Source organism: Otolemur garnettii, unplaced genomic scaffold, assembly GCF_000181295.1.
Source record: "Otolemur garnettii isolate 467f Iridium unplaced genomic scaffold, OtoGar3 scaffold00083, whole genome shotgun sequence".
Lineage (NCBI taxonomy): Eukaryota > Metazoa > Chordata > Mammalia > Primates > Galagidae > Otolemur > Otolemur garnettii.
In genome coordinates, this window is record NW_003852478.1 from 6,560,654 (window position 1) to 6,576,984 (window position 16,331).

The 16,331-nt window shown below is 40.0% G+C and overlaps 1 protein-coding gene across 1 annotated transcript in view; it reads right to left on the reverse strand.

Moving 5' to 3' along the window:
- SCFD2 (sec1 family domain containing 2) overlaps positions 1-16,331 on the reverse strand; it is a gene marked incomplete at its 3' end in the record, with an annotated part of 196,129 nt that overhangs the window by 162,555 nt on the left and 17,243 nt on the right. The window lies entirely within an intron of this gene.

The window sequence follows — 16,331 nt, forward strand, 5'->3', positions numbered from 1 at the left end:
CTGCTGCTCCCCAGCAGTGACCAGCAACAGTCTGTGGGCCTCTCTCACCCCACAGAGACACCAGTAATCTGCTGCTCCCCAGCACCGGCCAGCAACACTCTGTGGGCCTCTCTCTCCCCACAGAGACACCAGTAAAGCTGATGGTCCCCAGCAGTGACCAGCAACAATCTGTGAGCCTCTTTCACCCCACAGAGACACCAGTAAAGCTGCTGGTCCCCAGCAACGACCAGCAACAGTCTGTGGGCCTCTTTCACCACCACCCCCCACACACAAACGCCAGGAGATAGGGGGAAAGGTTTAGCAAGCAGTCTGCTACTGAGCCCAGAGTGATCATCCCAGCTCCACTGTGCAGATTGGACCCAGTGCTTGCTGGATCCCAAATACAGTAAATAATTCAGCCCTTACACATCAGCCATGCTGGCCTATCTCTGCTTTTCCTAAGTATCTGTACCCCCAAACAAGATGAGTGCAATAAAAAATGGCTATTCTGTTGAGTATAAGAAAAGAATTGTGGAGGACTCCCAGGGCAAGAATCTCACAGCTTTCTGCAAAGAGAAGAAGTTGGATATCAGAATGGTCCAAAAGTGTCAGGCAGAATAGGATAACCTCAGTCTACACGTGGACAGAGGAAATGCTAAGAAGCACAAGTGTGGTTCCGGTCAGCAACCTTTATTTCCTGAGCTGGAAAACATGATCTGTGAATCGATTGCTGACAGGAGAGCAAAGGCTTTGGTTGTGCGCAGGGCTGACATTCAAGTATTTGTCCTTGCAATGGCACCACAGTTCAAAATATCCCCAGAATTCAGAGCATCACAACACTGGCTGGATGCCTTCCTTCAGTGATATGAACTGTCTCTAAGAAAATCAACAACACTGTCTAAGCTGGAAGATGCAGAAGTTATTAAGTGAGCACTTGCATTCAAGTCCTTTGTTGATGGCATCGACTTTTCTAAATACCAACCTTGCAACATGATTGCTATGGATGAAACTGCAGTGTTTATGGGTCAAGGAGCCTAAACAACAATTGAACAGAGGGGTGCCTCCTCAATCTACGTTCCCTCCACTGGTCACAACAGTTCACATGTTACCTGTATTTTGGCCATTAGTCTGGATGGAAAGAAAGCTACACCTCTTATCGTCACTAAGGGCAAGAAAGATAAGATTGAACGTGTTTCAGGCATTTATGTTCTTGAAACAGAAACAGTCTGTTGCACACAAGTAGTTATAAGGAAGTGGCTTGATTTAATGCTGCCACTTGTTTGTGAGGTGGCCAAAGAGGTCTGCTAGTCTGGGATTCAGCCAGCACCCACCATGCTAAAAACATGAAGAACTTCCTTGCAAAGAGAAAAATAGATCAAATGATTCCCACAGGAATGACTGCCTATCTGCAGACTCTAGATATTACAATAAACAAGCCATTCAAAGACCATTTGCATATGGAAATTAACAACTACATTGAAAATAGAATGACAAGAAATCAGCATGGAAACTTTGTAAAGTCTAGCCTGCAAGAGGTCATGATTTGGGTGAAGAATTCATGGAATAAAATCACTGACAGTGTTGTTACCAATGCACTCCGAGCAGGATACATGGATAAGAGCTGCTCATTTAATGAGGCTCTATTGCTCGACATGAAAGGTTGGGGCCAATGGTTCTAAAGGAAATGGTGTCGTAAGAAATTCAGGATGGGGCTCGGCGCCTAAGGCACCAGCCATGTACCCCCAAGGTGGCGGGTTCGAATCCAGCCAGGGCCCACCAAACAACAATGACGGCTGCAACCAGAAAATAGCCAGGCGTTGTGGTGGGCGCATGTGGTCCCAGCTACTTGGGAGGCTGAGGCAGGAGACTTCCTTGAGCCCAGGAGTTGGAGGTTGCTGTGAGCTGTGGTGCCATGGCTACCCAGGGGGACAGCTTGAGGCTCTGTCTCAAAAACAAAAAAGAAATTCAGGATGGAATTCCAGGTCTGGAGAGTTATGATGATGTTCCAGAAGAAGATGACTTAACTGTATTTGAATAAATGTAGATTTTTGTATTATACTTAATAAAAATAAGACATCCCCTGAAAATAAGCCCTAGTGTGTCTTCTTGAGAAAAAATAAATATAAGACAGTGTCTTATTTTCGGGGAAACACGGTACCTCCTTGCATTTAACACTTATAATCACCATCAGCAGCTTTGCTTTCTAATACGAGAAGATCAACAGTAAATCAGGTAGAATTCATACACCCTGTGATACGCACGGAAATGCTGACAACTCCACTCAAGCAATCTCCCCATATATGGCAACTTGATATAAAGAATTTTTGTAAGGAATAAAATAAGGAACTTTACTGTAGATTATTTAGACACTAACAGCTATCAGGAGTTAACGTTTTTTTCATGAAGGTTTTTAAGCAATGACTTCTGTATCAGCACCTTCACTCTCCAATTTAATTATATTGAAATTCTGCAGGGCATTTTAAGATGACAGTTGTTACTTTTACAAGAAGTTCAGATTCTATAAATATTTCCAGACTGATTTATCAAATAGCTGTGCGACTCTTGGGTCAGAAATGAACATTAGAAGTAATATTAAGTTAATTATCTTCACATCTTCAGCAGGACCACACCTGAGCCAATACAGACAGATGAAAATCTATTTTCAGTTTTTGAAAGCACCCAAAGAAAATTTTATAGTATTCCTGAGAGAAACACCACAGCTTCAAACAAATCAAACTGCTATTAGGTTCTATCTACACCTAATCTAAACCCACCGTGCTGTACTGTAAACCTCCTTCATCGTGCTTAGTCCTTTCAGTCAAGTTCAGGAACAGCCGCTCAACATATTTTTAATAATCAGGCCTACCCCAAAACAGCCAAATTAAGGGAGATTTTTTGATAGTAAATAAAATGTAATATTAAAATACAATTTCAATTATCATCACCACATTCTATTTCAAAAGCATTTCAGAATTTATAAAACTTTTTATATCTCATGTGCGATCCTCACCTCCTGAACTAAGCCGTTATCAAGGATCCAATTTAAAGACGCTGAGAAGTACACTCACCCCGCAAAGGCAAAACCGGGGCTCACCCCGAGGTATTTGCTTCCAACCCCAGTCATCTTTCTTCTACCATCCATGCTATGCTGGCATTATGCAAATCATCAAAAAGAGCCAATATGTAGAAAGTCGGTTACTTTCAATTCTCCGTGTTGGTTTTCTTTTCTAATCCTTAACACCTTTTGTTCTCCCTTTCAGTTCATGGCCGGGCCTCACATAGGATAGCATGGAACAGAGTGAAGAGGGTCGGAGATGCACGGTGCCTCTTGAAGTGGGTAAAGCGCTCTCTCTCCTGGAATTTCACAAGCTGTTTGTTCTAAACAGCATCATACTATTTCCCTGGTAGGTCACTGACAGTCACTTTGCTATACGATACTAATTTTACGCTTCAACTTTCTTCTTTAAATGTTTTCCTCTAAGAAGATTTTGCTGAATTTGTAATCATTCTACATATATATCATTCATATAACTAAAAAAGGCAAACAATTAAAGTCTAAGTTGTTTAGAAGTACTTCTCCAATCCAGCCCTTATTTTATGTGGATTGCATCCTTGGGAGAGAGAGAAACTGGGTCTCTTTGTCTACATGTCCTGGAAATGGAGGCGCGGGCACTGTGTACAGTGGGGCGCTGTTTACAGTGGGGTCCTGGAAATGGAGGCGCGGGCACTGTCTACAGTGGGGTCCTGGAAATGGAGGCATGGGCACTGTCTACAGTGGGGTCCTGGAAATGGAGGCATGGGCACTGTCTACAGCAGGGCGCTGTCTACAGTGGGGCGCTGTCTACAGTGTGGCGCTGTGTACAGTGGGGTGCTGTCTACAGTGGGGTGCTGTCTACAGTGGGGCGCTGTGTACAGTGGGGCGCTGTCTACAGTGGGGTGCTGTCTACAGCGGGGCTCTCTACTGCTCTGTGAGCTTTCTCCCTCCATAAGCCTATCTTTCTCTTTCTCAGTAAACTTAGTTCCATGCTTGCCTTTTACAAAAGAGAGAGAGAGAGAGAAAGGGAAATAGCCCCTAGTTATTTTACCACTGATAAAACTGAGACAAAATGAAACCAATTGCCTAACACCTCATTATTAATTAAAAAAAAAAAAAAAAGAAAGAGAAGGAAAGAAAGGGGCAGGTGGGGTGGCTCACACCTATAATCCCAGCACTCTGAGAGGCGGAAGTGAGAGGATCCCTTGAGCTCAGGAGTTAAACCAGCCTGAGCAAGAGCAAGACCCCATCTTCATTAGAAATACAAAAACTAGCCAGGAGTTACTGTGAGCACCTGCAGTCCCAGCTACTGGGGAGGCTGGGGCAAGAGGAGCTCTTGAGCCCAGGAGTTTGAGGTTTCTGGGAGCTATGATGCCACCACACTCTACACTGTACCCAGAGCAACAGAGTGAGACTGTGTCTCATTAAAAAAAAAAAAAAAAGAGGGTTAGAGCTACTGGAAGTGCCAATGGGCAGCTTCTGCGACCTTCAGTAATTCAGTTAATCTTTCTGGTGCTTTATATTCCCTTATAAATATCACCAATGTTATTGCCTTCATTTACTGAGAACTCACTATGTCACAGGCAACAAGACTGTATTAACTTATTGAATAACAACCCTCCAGAATAAATATCATTGACTCTACTCAGTAAAAAAGCTGATTCTTTAAGAGATGGAATAATTTGCCTAAATTACATAGCCAATAAATTACAATTTGAACTAGGTCACTGTGAACGCTAAAACCCATCTATTAACCACAACTCTAACACTTTTCCAGCAAATAAAAGGCTTAAACTAAAATGCCAATTTCTGAGAGTCCTTGAGTCTCTAACAAACTGTATTTATAAGGTTTCCATTATGTCCTGGTTTTCCAAATTCACATGTACAAATTTGATATTTGGCTGAGATTACAAAGGTCAACAAAAGACGAGAGAACGTTCTATGGTGTTTTTCTTTTATTAAAACCCTTTATCTTTTTTCACAAGTCCAGAGATACTAATAAAAAGAATTAACAAAAATAATTCACAAAGGCTTGTAGAATATAAATTATAGTATTTTATACCCTTTTCTCTGTCTTTAAAGTCATGTTTTGCAAAGAGATAAACTTTAATTCATTGCAGCTACTGGCACATAATTTATTTGTTATAATATAAAAATTAAATAAATATATGTCCTATGAAAAGATCTACTATATTAATACAAAATGTAATTAGTTTGTATATTGTCAGTAACTATGCAAAATGTCAACTATATATTAAATGTATGTTATTTTTGATAAACTTATTTATCTTGTGTCCTCAAAAATAAAACTATTTTCCCAAATTGTCATGTTTGAAGAAGACTATAGACCAATGATAGTCCCATAATAATAATATGCCAAACACAGAGTTTCTTAAAGTCTTTCAAGAGACTTCGTCCACGAAAACATGGTCCTTTCAGTTATTTCCTGGCTCTGTATTCACCAGAATTACTCAACTCCGAATGAAATCTTAGACGCTACCTTGGTTTGGCAGATATAAAATGTCAAATGTAGTCTGTTAGAAACTAACCGGAAACATTAATCACCAAATAAAATATAAATAAGACAGCGCTAATTTTTAAAAGGTGGCTGAATCTTGAATCATGGTGTGACTTCACTCAAGTGGAGGCAATGCAATTAGGAGACTGAGGATGAAATGTGAATGCAGCCCATTATCTTGTGAGTAAATGCAGAGAAATTGTTTCTTCATCTCATGCACAGGAAGTTAAGCTTAATCACCAGATTTGCAAGAACAGTCACAGTATTCCAACAGAAATACAATAACAACAACCAAAAAAAAACCCCAAACAAACATTTTCAACCAATTTTAAACAGAGAACAAGCTGAGTCAGGTTTTCACAGCAGGGAATGATGGCTTCCGTGAGTGGCAAGCTTAATGAGTTCCAAAGGTAGTCTTGTTGATTCAGTTATGCACAGAGATGGCAATTCCCATCTTTCCTCTTGACTACTTTCTAAAACAATTACCTCATCTTTAACGAATTTACCCATTAACATTCATCTAAACAGAAGCAAAAGCAACTAAATACAGAACATGTGATGTAGACCTTTGGCACTGGAAAGTGGGCCTCTGTTCACTCTTCTTTAAAACATATAAGCACTTCCTGTAGGCTGGACATTCAGCAAAATAATCCCAGCTGTGAGCACCTTGCCATGCTCTGCCTCACGGAGCCAGACATCTAGCAGGAATCCAGAACTGCACATGCTCTTCAATGTCACGAAAACAGAGACTGAGAGCTCCGGGGAGGGACACCTAACTTGGGCTGGGCGTGGGTGGTTGAGGATCTGACAGCAAGACCTGGAAACCAGCATCATGAGCCTGGGTCCTAAGGAGAGAACTTGAGACTGTTTCAAGGAAATAAAGTATGAATGGGACATGAAGACCTGGTGTGACACTGCCCTAGGCACACATCAAAGCACTGAGGGCCTGGGTAGCCTACGTTAGGGATTGTAGACTCGGACAACCGAAGGGTCTTCAACAACATTCTGACCTGATCACATCTGCATTATCAAGAGATCACTCAGGCCTCACTGTGGAGAACGGATCTATTAATGAATTAGAATAGAAATGGCTATAGAACGTTAAGAACAGAAGAATTTTGGCTTTATCAGAATGTCATATCTTGAGCCCATGAGTAGCAATATGTACCGGCCACCAACACGTTTATTATTTGGGCCAGACACTAGAGGTGTCATAATGTGTTCACAAAGGTGAACACATAAGGCACAGGCCTTCTCTCAGCGAGGTTTCAAAGTCTAATAGAAGAAAATAGACATTAGCAATTATAAAAAATGCAGTATGAGCTGATATAGGAAATAAAGGGTCGTATTTAGGGAAAGAGAAAAGACAGAGGAGGTGGAGAAGAGGAAGGGACAGCATGTAGGACGGCTGAATGGTGGGATGCCAGGACACGGAGGCCCTTCAGTGTGACTGCAGCCGAGAGTGAGCACGTGGGCGTGAAGAGGGGAACAGAAAAGACGGAGATGACGGCTGAAACAGTAAGCAGAGGGCAGATTTTCTAAAACAAAGTCAAAGGTTAAGTCTTTACCCAAATAACAATGGGCAAACACTGAAGGCTTTTTATCAGGGAGGGTTGGGAGCAGATTTACTATTCCTGGTACATCTGAACAAACGTTCTTCCTGGCCAGGGAATAATCCATCCATTTCTCCCTGCTGAAGGTTCTTCTATTGGGTTTGTTCAACAAATCTTTGTGGAGTGTCTATTCAGCATCAGGGACCATTCCTGGGACTGGGGATCCAGCAATGAATAAAACAAACACAAAACCATTCATGTAAAAACAAAAAACAAAAAACAAAAAACAAAAAAAAATGTTCATGTAACCCACATTCCAGGTTCATTTTCTGAACACACACGGAAATTATGAAGAGAAATTCAAATCTTACAGTTTCTTAGAAATCAATTCACCTACCTTTTTTTTTTTTTTTTTTTTTTTTTACAGAGAAGAAAACTGTGACCTTGAAAGACTAAGTACTTTGTTCAAGGTCATAAAGTTTTGGTCAAAAAGCCACTATACCACAATAGCCTCTAGAAAATAAAAACTGCTGCTTTTGACATAGTTTTTGTATCTGTCACAAGTGTTAAAGAATGTTCCCACAATCATCAAATACACTGTTGAAAAAGATAAGCTCAGCTCCATGCCTGTGGTTCTAGCGGCTAAAGCACCAGCCACATACACCTGAACTGGCGGTTTAAATCCAGCCTGAGCTGCCAAACAACAATGACGGCTGCAACCAAAAAATAGCCAGGTGTTGTGGCAGGCGCCTGTGGTCCCAGCTACTTGGGAGGCTGAGGCAGGAGACTTGCTTGAGCCCAGGAGTTGGAGGTTGCTGTGAGCTGTGATGCCATAGCACTCAACCCAAGGCAACAGCTTGAGGCTCTGTCTCAAAAAAAAAAAAAAAAAAGAAAAGAAAAGAAAAGAAAAAGATAAGCTCAATTCAAAAATATTAAATTCAAATATAACATTGGAATGCATTTGGAGAGGAAGCAGAGTGGAAGGGCAAGCCCAGACCTTGAGGCAGCTTGGACTTTAGAAAGTCACTATATCCACCCTCAGTTCCTAGCTGTGCTACATACCTCCATTACTACAGAAAAGTATTTTTAATACTTCATTCAGTAAGAATAAAGCACCATACAAATTTTATTTATATTATTCTAACTGGGTAAAAAGGTGTCATTTCAAAAGCATGAATAAATGTATTGTCTGTTATGAAGTTTTAATTAGCATAACAGTCTTGTCATGAGTTATATACTTTTGGTTTGGTATTCAAAAACTTTAAATGGTCTTGGTGCCTATAGCTCAGTGGTTAGGGCTCCAGCCACATACACTGAGGCAGGCAGGTTTGAACCTGGCTGGGCCTGCTAAACAACAATGACAAGTACAACAGAAAAATAGCTGAGTGTTGTGGCGGGTGCTTGTGGTCCCAGCTACTTGGGAGCCTGGGGCAGGAGAATCGCTTAAGCCCAAGAGTTTGGGGTTGCTATGGGCTGTGACGCCACAGCACTCTACCTAGGGCAACATAGTGAGATTCCATCTCAAAAAAAAAAAAAAATCTTTAAATGTCTTAGAAGAATGTATGTTCCTTCTACACCACTCTATAGATAACAAAAATCTAATGTATGATTAATTCCACATTATAAACTATAAGGAACATCCTTATCAGTATAGAGATCACAACCATGTGTTAAGAAAACAAAACTCCAGGATAAATACAAGATTTATAAATGTTTGGAACTAAAAAAGAACAATCTCTAATGCTTAATCAAAGTTTCCTCTCTATCGAAGGGACACTCTGGGTCCTCACTTCATCCTTCAATGTGATGACTTCATCAGCACAACAATATGCCTGCGAAACCTTAAAGAATAGACTAGAACATAATAACAAACTGCTTGAGCAGCATAGAAAATAAGTGAAATAACTGAGGGTACTTAAATTCCATCTCAGTACAGAGAAACATTTTTAATCCTATTTTCTATCAACTCATTAGTGATAATACTATAAGCAATACAAATTTATTAATAACGTCCTCCTAGGAAATAGTAAAACATAGGAAAGACACATGGATGCCTCCTGCATAACTGGATTAACTCAATAGGGAGCTTTTAAATCACTTACACAATTAGATTACTTAAAAAGCAAACATACATCCCTCTATGCATGTTTTTCTAACTCTAAAGGACATATTTTGAATATATATATTCAAAGAGTTAGAAGGTTTACTAGAAGAGGTTGCTGCTATGAAGCATTCCAAAGGCCAGCACTTGCTCCCCTGGGGAACTCCACTCTAGGCTGAATTGATTACATCTGCTGGCGCTCATTCCAGCCATGGAAAGTTAAGAATTCATGTGTCAAGAAACTCTAAAACAAAGAACTAGTGACAGATTTATGGGGGCACTTGGAAGCACACACCTCTGCCTGCCCTAACCTTCTGCCACTCCACCCCATGAGGAAGGCACATAATCTTACACACAGTGACTCCAGACCTGCCATTCTGGCAGGTGACACCCCTCCATTGCACACATATGCTTCAAAGCCACTAACTCAGGAAAAGGTGATTTGTCAAAAATTATTATAGTCTTGGTTTTATTGTCACTGGTGCTGGTTCAGCTGGAATATGATTTTATGTTGCTCTTATCATTTACCATATGAACTTTCACAGATTTTGTTAGTGTTCTGTAGCATCTCCCTATCTCAGAAATACAGAGCGCTGTCGAAGTTTAAGGAGAGAAGAGAACACTCTGAGAGGAGAAGAGAGGAGGGGCTTACGGGGAGAAAGAGAACTTACTCTGCAGCTGCCCAGCAAGTGCACAATTTTTGCTTGGAGCATGGATGAGGGAGAGTTTCTCATAAAGCTAAAACATTCCATTTAAAGTGTTTTCTATATTATAAGACAAACAATCTTCTCTGCGTACGAATGTCGTGTGACAAACACAGAGAAACTCAACATCCATGAGTGGAGAACGCTGTAACCTTCGATGAGTTCAATAACTTCTATAAACCCCAGTTTTCTCATTTCTAAAACAAAAATAATACTTGCTTTTAGGATTATTGGTGTGCTTAAATTAAGTGTACGTGTAAGGTGCCTCATCCCTTACGAGGTACTCTTTTCTCTCCCACACAAGAAAAGCAAAACCTGTAGGTTATAAAAAATACAGAAAGGGACATGAAATCCTGGGTCACTGCTGTTGCCAAAGAATGTCATTTCGTCATTTCCTCAGATATGAAATGAGAAAAGAAAATGGGAACAGTCCTAGTAAAAAGCAACTCTCACCCAGGGTACAACTTCAGAAAATATTTGATAAACTAATACAAAAAGCAACTCTCGCCCAGGGTACAACTTCAGAAAATATTTGATAAACTAATACAAAAAGCAACTCTCGCCCAGGGTACAACTTCAGAAAATATTTGATAAACTAATACAAAAAGCAACTCTCGCCCAGGGTACAACTTCAGAAAATATTTGATAAACTAATACAAAGTAGACTCTGAACATTCTCAAATGATATCACTATGGGGAAAACATGTCGAGTCATAAGTGAGATGACCATAATTTATCAAATTCAGAAATTCAGAAACAATGAGGGTGACGCCCTCAACCCTGAGGACAAAGTTCCCAACCTGTATGAGTTTACAGTTTCTCAGCAAGAACACTGATTAACGAATATGGAAGACTTACTAGCAACAAATGCTTCCCCTAATTATTTAACTTGTAAAATATTTTTTCCACAATGAAAATAATTGCATTGTTTTTTTCTTCACATGTCCATAACATGTGCTACTTTTTCAAAGTCAAACACCACGTAAAAATGAAAGGAAATACAAAAGTTACCTGAAATTGCACCATCGTGGGATCTTACGATCTGGTGTATCAATAAAGATAGGTTAGGTCATGCTGTCGGAATAATGATTCCAGAGATCTCAGTGGCTACAACAAAGGTGCATTTCCCACACGTGTTTCGGGCTTATGAAGAGTTAGTGGTGGTCCCAATCTGCATCCTCTTCACTCAGGATCCAGGCTGATCCTGGAGTGAAGGGTCCAAAACCCTCCCTGGCCGGTTGTGGCAAAGAGAAAATGGATGTGTCAAACACCACTCTCTTAAAGGACTGCTCCATCCCATTGTTCACTGGCTTCAAAGGTCACATGGCCAGGCCTTGAGGCAGGAAAGGGGTTCCAGGGGTGGTAGGGGGTAAGGAGATGGTCCCCAAAGGAAAAGAAAAAAAGCAAATATATAACCTACAGCCTGAATTTGTGCAAAAGAACTGAATGGTAAGATTACTTAAGGATATACCACATGGCTTACATTATCATATGAATTATTTAATGATATAAAACTCTATAATATAAAATTAATTTTAAAGAGTTCAATTTAGTGGTTTTATTACATTCATAATTTTGTGCAGCCACCACCTCTATCTAATTCCAAAACATTTCTCCCCCAAGAAGAATCCCTTTACTAAGTGGTTCCCAACCTTCCTAATGCCGCGGCCCTTTAATACGGTTCCCGTGGGCTGCGACCCACAGGATGAGACCCGCTGATTTTGCTCACTCAGTCATCTCTCTCCCTCCCCCACCAGTGGGAACTACTAATCGCCATGGACTCAGCTACTCTAGACATTTCATATAGAGAGGATCGTACAGTATGTCAGCTTCCCTCACTGACTTCCTTCATTCTGCACGACCTTTCCAAGGGTTATCCACATTGTGGGAGGTACTAGGACTTCACTCTTTTTTATGGGTGAACAATACTCTGTTGCAAGTTCTGTATATCTCACATTTTGCTTCTCCATTCATTTGTGGATGAACATTTGTTTGTTTCTACCTTTTGGCTACTGTGTTATGACTATAAAGATTTCATCCCGAAGTTTTCATGTGAATGCTTGTTCAGTTCTTTTGTGTATACACACAGGAGTGTTAATCACTGTCCTGTAAATTCTATGATTAAGTTTTTGAGGAAATTCAAAATGTTTTCCACACCAGAAATGAATGAATGAGGGTTCTGGTTTCTCCATACTATAAGCCCATGAAAATGGGCTCAGTATCATTAGTTACCAGGGAAACACAAATTCAAAACATAATGAGATACCAATGCTGTAATCACCCTCAGCCCTCTCCCTTTCTCCCGGCCCTCTCCCGTTCCCCTGCCCTCTCCCTTTCTCCCGGCCCTCTCCCATTCCTCCGCCCTCTACCATTCCTCCGCCCTCTACCATTCCTCCGCCCTCTCTTCTAGCCCCCCAGAGGTGAAGCATGGGAAGTCCCAAGTTTCACAAAACCCCCCCAAGTTCTCAGTGGATGAACAATGGTGGAAATCCACCAAGGCTGTATTAATCTTTGTTACATAATGTAACTATTGCTGTATCCATGACTACCCAAGCTGTAAACTCCCCCCAATCAGCCACATTTTGCTTCTGTAGTATGCTTGCACAAAAATATATAAGGCAACTTGCCCTCTCCTAAGGCGGAACTGTCTCTCAAGACAGTCCTCTGTGCAGATTCAATAAATTTCTGATTGATTGCACTTAAGGGGGGTCTGACTCTATCTTTTCAGGTCATAGGGGGCACAATACCACTTCACACCCACAAGAATGACTAAAATTAAAATGATAGTTACATTCATCTTCTTGGGCTACCATAACAAAATACTACAGATTGGACAGCTAAACCAACAGAAATTTATTTTCTCATCATTCTGGAGACTAAAAGTCTAAGACTAAGGTGTCAGTAAGCCTAGTTTCTCTCAAGGCCTCTCTCCTTGGCTTGCAGATGGCTGCCTTCTACATGTATGCTGCCCTGTGTGGACCACGCATCCGGGGTCTTTTGGTCCAAATTTCCTCTTCTCGTAAGGACACCAGTCAGATTGGATTAGGACCTGCCCTAAAAACCTTATTTTAATTCACCTCTTTAAAGGACCCATCTCCAAATACAGTCACACTCTGAGGTGGAGGACATTAAATTTTCAACATATGAATGGGAGAGGGGACAATTCAGTCCATAGCAATGGATGATACCAAATGTGGCAAGAATGTGGATTAGACAGAACTGGTGAGAGTAAAAGTGTATCCACTTTGAAAAACATTTGGTAATTTCTTTTAACACTAAACATTTACCAACCCATCTCTAATGAAATGAAAGTATAACCCAGAAATCCCAGTGAAAGAAAAGAGAAATACCAGTAAATCTCCCCCAAAACACTTGACCAAGAATGTTCATGACAGTAAAAAGTGGAAAGTCTTGGTTTCCAACAACAGGAAAATTCCTAAACTGCAGTATGTTTGCGCAAAGGAACACGACTGCTCAGTAGTAATGAGGGATACAACCATCCAGCCAAATCTCTAAAACATTATGCTTAGTAACATCAAATGGCATTACATATGATTTCATTTGTGCATTTCACAATTTTACATGTTTTGCTTTAATAAAAAAACTATAAGCATATATATGCCTATTGAATTAATTAACTCACATTAATCTTTATAAAAAGAGATGCAAGAGGATTCAGAGTGAGAAGAAAAGGCAATGTGAATGGAAGCTCAGGTTGCAATGACATGACTCTGTGCAAGGGAGCACCAAGTTAGCCCCACAAAGCTGGAAGAGGCAAGGCACAGGCCCTATCCGAGAGTCTCCAGAAAGAAACAGCCTTGGTCACACTTTGATTTTAAAGCATATAAAACTAATTTTAGACTTCCAACCTCTAAAATACTAAGAGGATAAATTTGTGTTGTCTTAGACAACTATGCTTTTGCTAAATTAGTATAGCAACAATAAGAAACTCAGACACCTGTCATTTGCATCCCAGAAGAAGAAGAGAAAGAAAATAGGACTGAGAAAGTACTGCGAGAAATAACTAAAAACTTCCCAATTCGCAGGAGTCATAAATCTACAGATACAATAAGCTAAGTGAATCTCAAACAGGATAAACCCAAAGAAATTTGCACCAAGGCATGTCACAGTTAAACTTATGAAAACTAAAGACAGAAAATCCTTAAAGCGTAAGAGGGAAATGATACCACATCTGTGAGAGAAAACCTCAACGACAGTGGATTCCTTTTCTGAAATTTGGAGACCAGAAGACAGTAGCACAATTCTCAAATGTTAAAAGAAAAGAACTGCCATCCCAGAATCCTATACACACTGAAAACATCACTTAAGAATGCAGGGAAATGAAAATATTCTCAGAAATGTTGTTGTCAACAGACCTACTGTAAAAGAACTTATATTTATATATATATATATATTTTTTTTTAATTTTTATTTGAAACAGAGTCTCAAGGTGTCATCCTGGGTAGAATGCTGTGGTGTCACAGCTCACAGCAACCTCAAACTCTTGGGTTTAAGTGATTCTCTTGCCTCAAACTCCTAAGTAGCTGGGACTACAGGTGCCTGCCACAATGCCTGGCTATTTTTTTATTGCAGTTGTCATTATTGTTTAGCTGGCCCGAGCTGGGCACAAACCCACCAGCCTGGATGTATGTAGCTGGCGCCCTACCCACTGTGCTACGGGCGCTGTCCTCTAAAAGAATTTACAAATAAGTCTTCAAAAATCAGAAATGAAGAACATAGTAAATAAAAATATCAGCAAATATAAATATAATAAACTTTCCTTCTCTTGAGTTTTCTAAATTGCAAATGATGGAAACAAATTTATAACACAGCCTAATGTGAGTCTAAGTGTATGCAGAGGAAATATTTAAGATAACCATATTATATATGTGGGAGAGTAAAGGGAAGTGATGGGAGGTAAGGTTTCTGCACTTCACTCAAACAGATATAATGACAAAACCAATAGATTGTGGCTTTGTATATGTTACTAGATATAAAAATGTATGTTGTATATAAATGTATAGTACATGTAATGTATACGTAATATATAGCATGTAAATATAATATATGTAATATATAATCAGAAGTTATTACATGCAATATTAATACAACAACTGAAGAAACTACCAAAAAAGATATATTCAAAAACACTGTTAATAATAAATCAATCAAATAGTATTCTAAAATATATGCAAATAACCCACAGAAAGCCTGGATGAAAGAAACAGTGAAATGAAAAACAGAGCAAATAAATAGAAAACAAAAACTACACTGGCATACTCAAGCCCTAATATATCAAAAGTTCTGCTGAGGGGAAATGAACTAAAGATACCAATAAAGTCAGAGACTGGCAGATGGGATGACCCAACCTCATGATCTCTGTAACTAATTCACATCAAATATGATGATATCAACAGGTTTAAAGTAAGAAAGGTACAGAAAACGGGGTACCAATCTCTACTCTGCGGATCCCAGCCACCCCACCACCACCCATTTTATCAGTGGGGCACTGTTATCAGAAGGCAGAAGTAAAAGGGGAAAATTAAAAGGACTGGTAAGAAGAGTAACAATAGATGTTAGGAAAGGAACTACAGCCAGCAGTTTGCTGCATGGACTGGGGTCCGCAGAACGCGGGAGTCAGAAGCCCTCCAATAAAGGCAGCCATCGCTTAACTCCCCAGCAGCTAGACTCTCAGACTTGCTGTTGCCTTTTACTTTCTGGTGAAGATCAGCCTAATTAGGAACTGCAATAAATTACTGCATTTGTCACAAGTTTTTCCATTCTTCCTTTTCCATTTTAGCTAACTTCAGAGGGTTCTGGGCTTTGTTTAAAGAAGCCATAATTTCCATTTAAATTATGAATCCCAAAGCCACTGTGACCCAGAGTTCAGTCTCCTCGCAACACAGAGACCACAAATCATTTTAAAGTTTTCAATATAAAAAAGATGCTGCGGGTTGAATGCACATTCTTGACTAACAAATACCATGACAGAGTAGCAGTGTGCCAGCAATTACAGAACAAGAACTTCCACCTTCAACCTTTCTTTTTTTAATACACCTTTAAGAAAGAAAAATGCTGAAAATTATATCTATTAAACATAATTCTTTATTAAGAAATATAAATTAGGCCAAAAGCAGTGGTTCATGTGTGTAATCCTAGTATTCTGGGAGGCCAAGGCAGAAGGATCTCTTGAGCTCAGGAGTTTGAGACCAGCCTGAATAAGAGTGAAACACTGTCTCTACTAAAAATTAAAAAAAAACCTACCCAGTCATCATAGTGGGCACCAGTAGTCCCTGCTATTGCAGAGACTGAGGCAAGAGGATCACCTGAGAGTTTGAGGTTGCTGTGAGCTATGATGATGCCATGACACTACCCAGGTTGAGAGAATGAAACAAAGAAAGAAGGAAAGAAGGAAGGAAGGAAGGAAGGAAGGAAGGAAGGA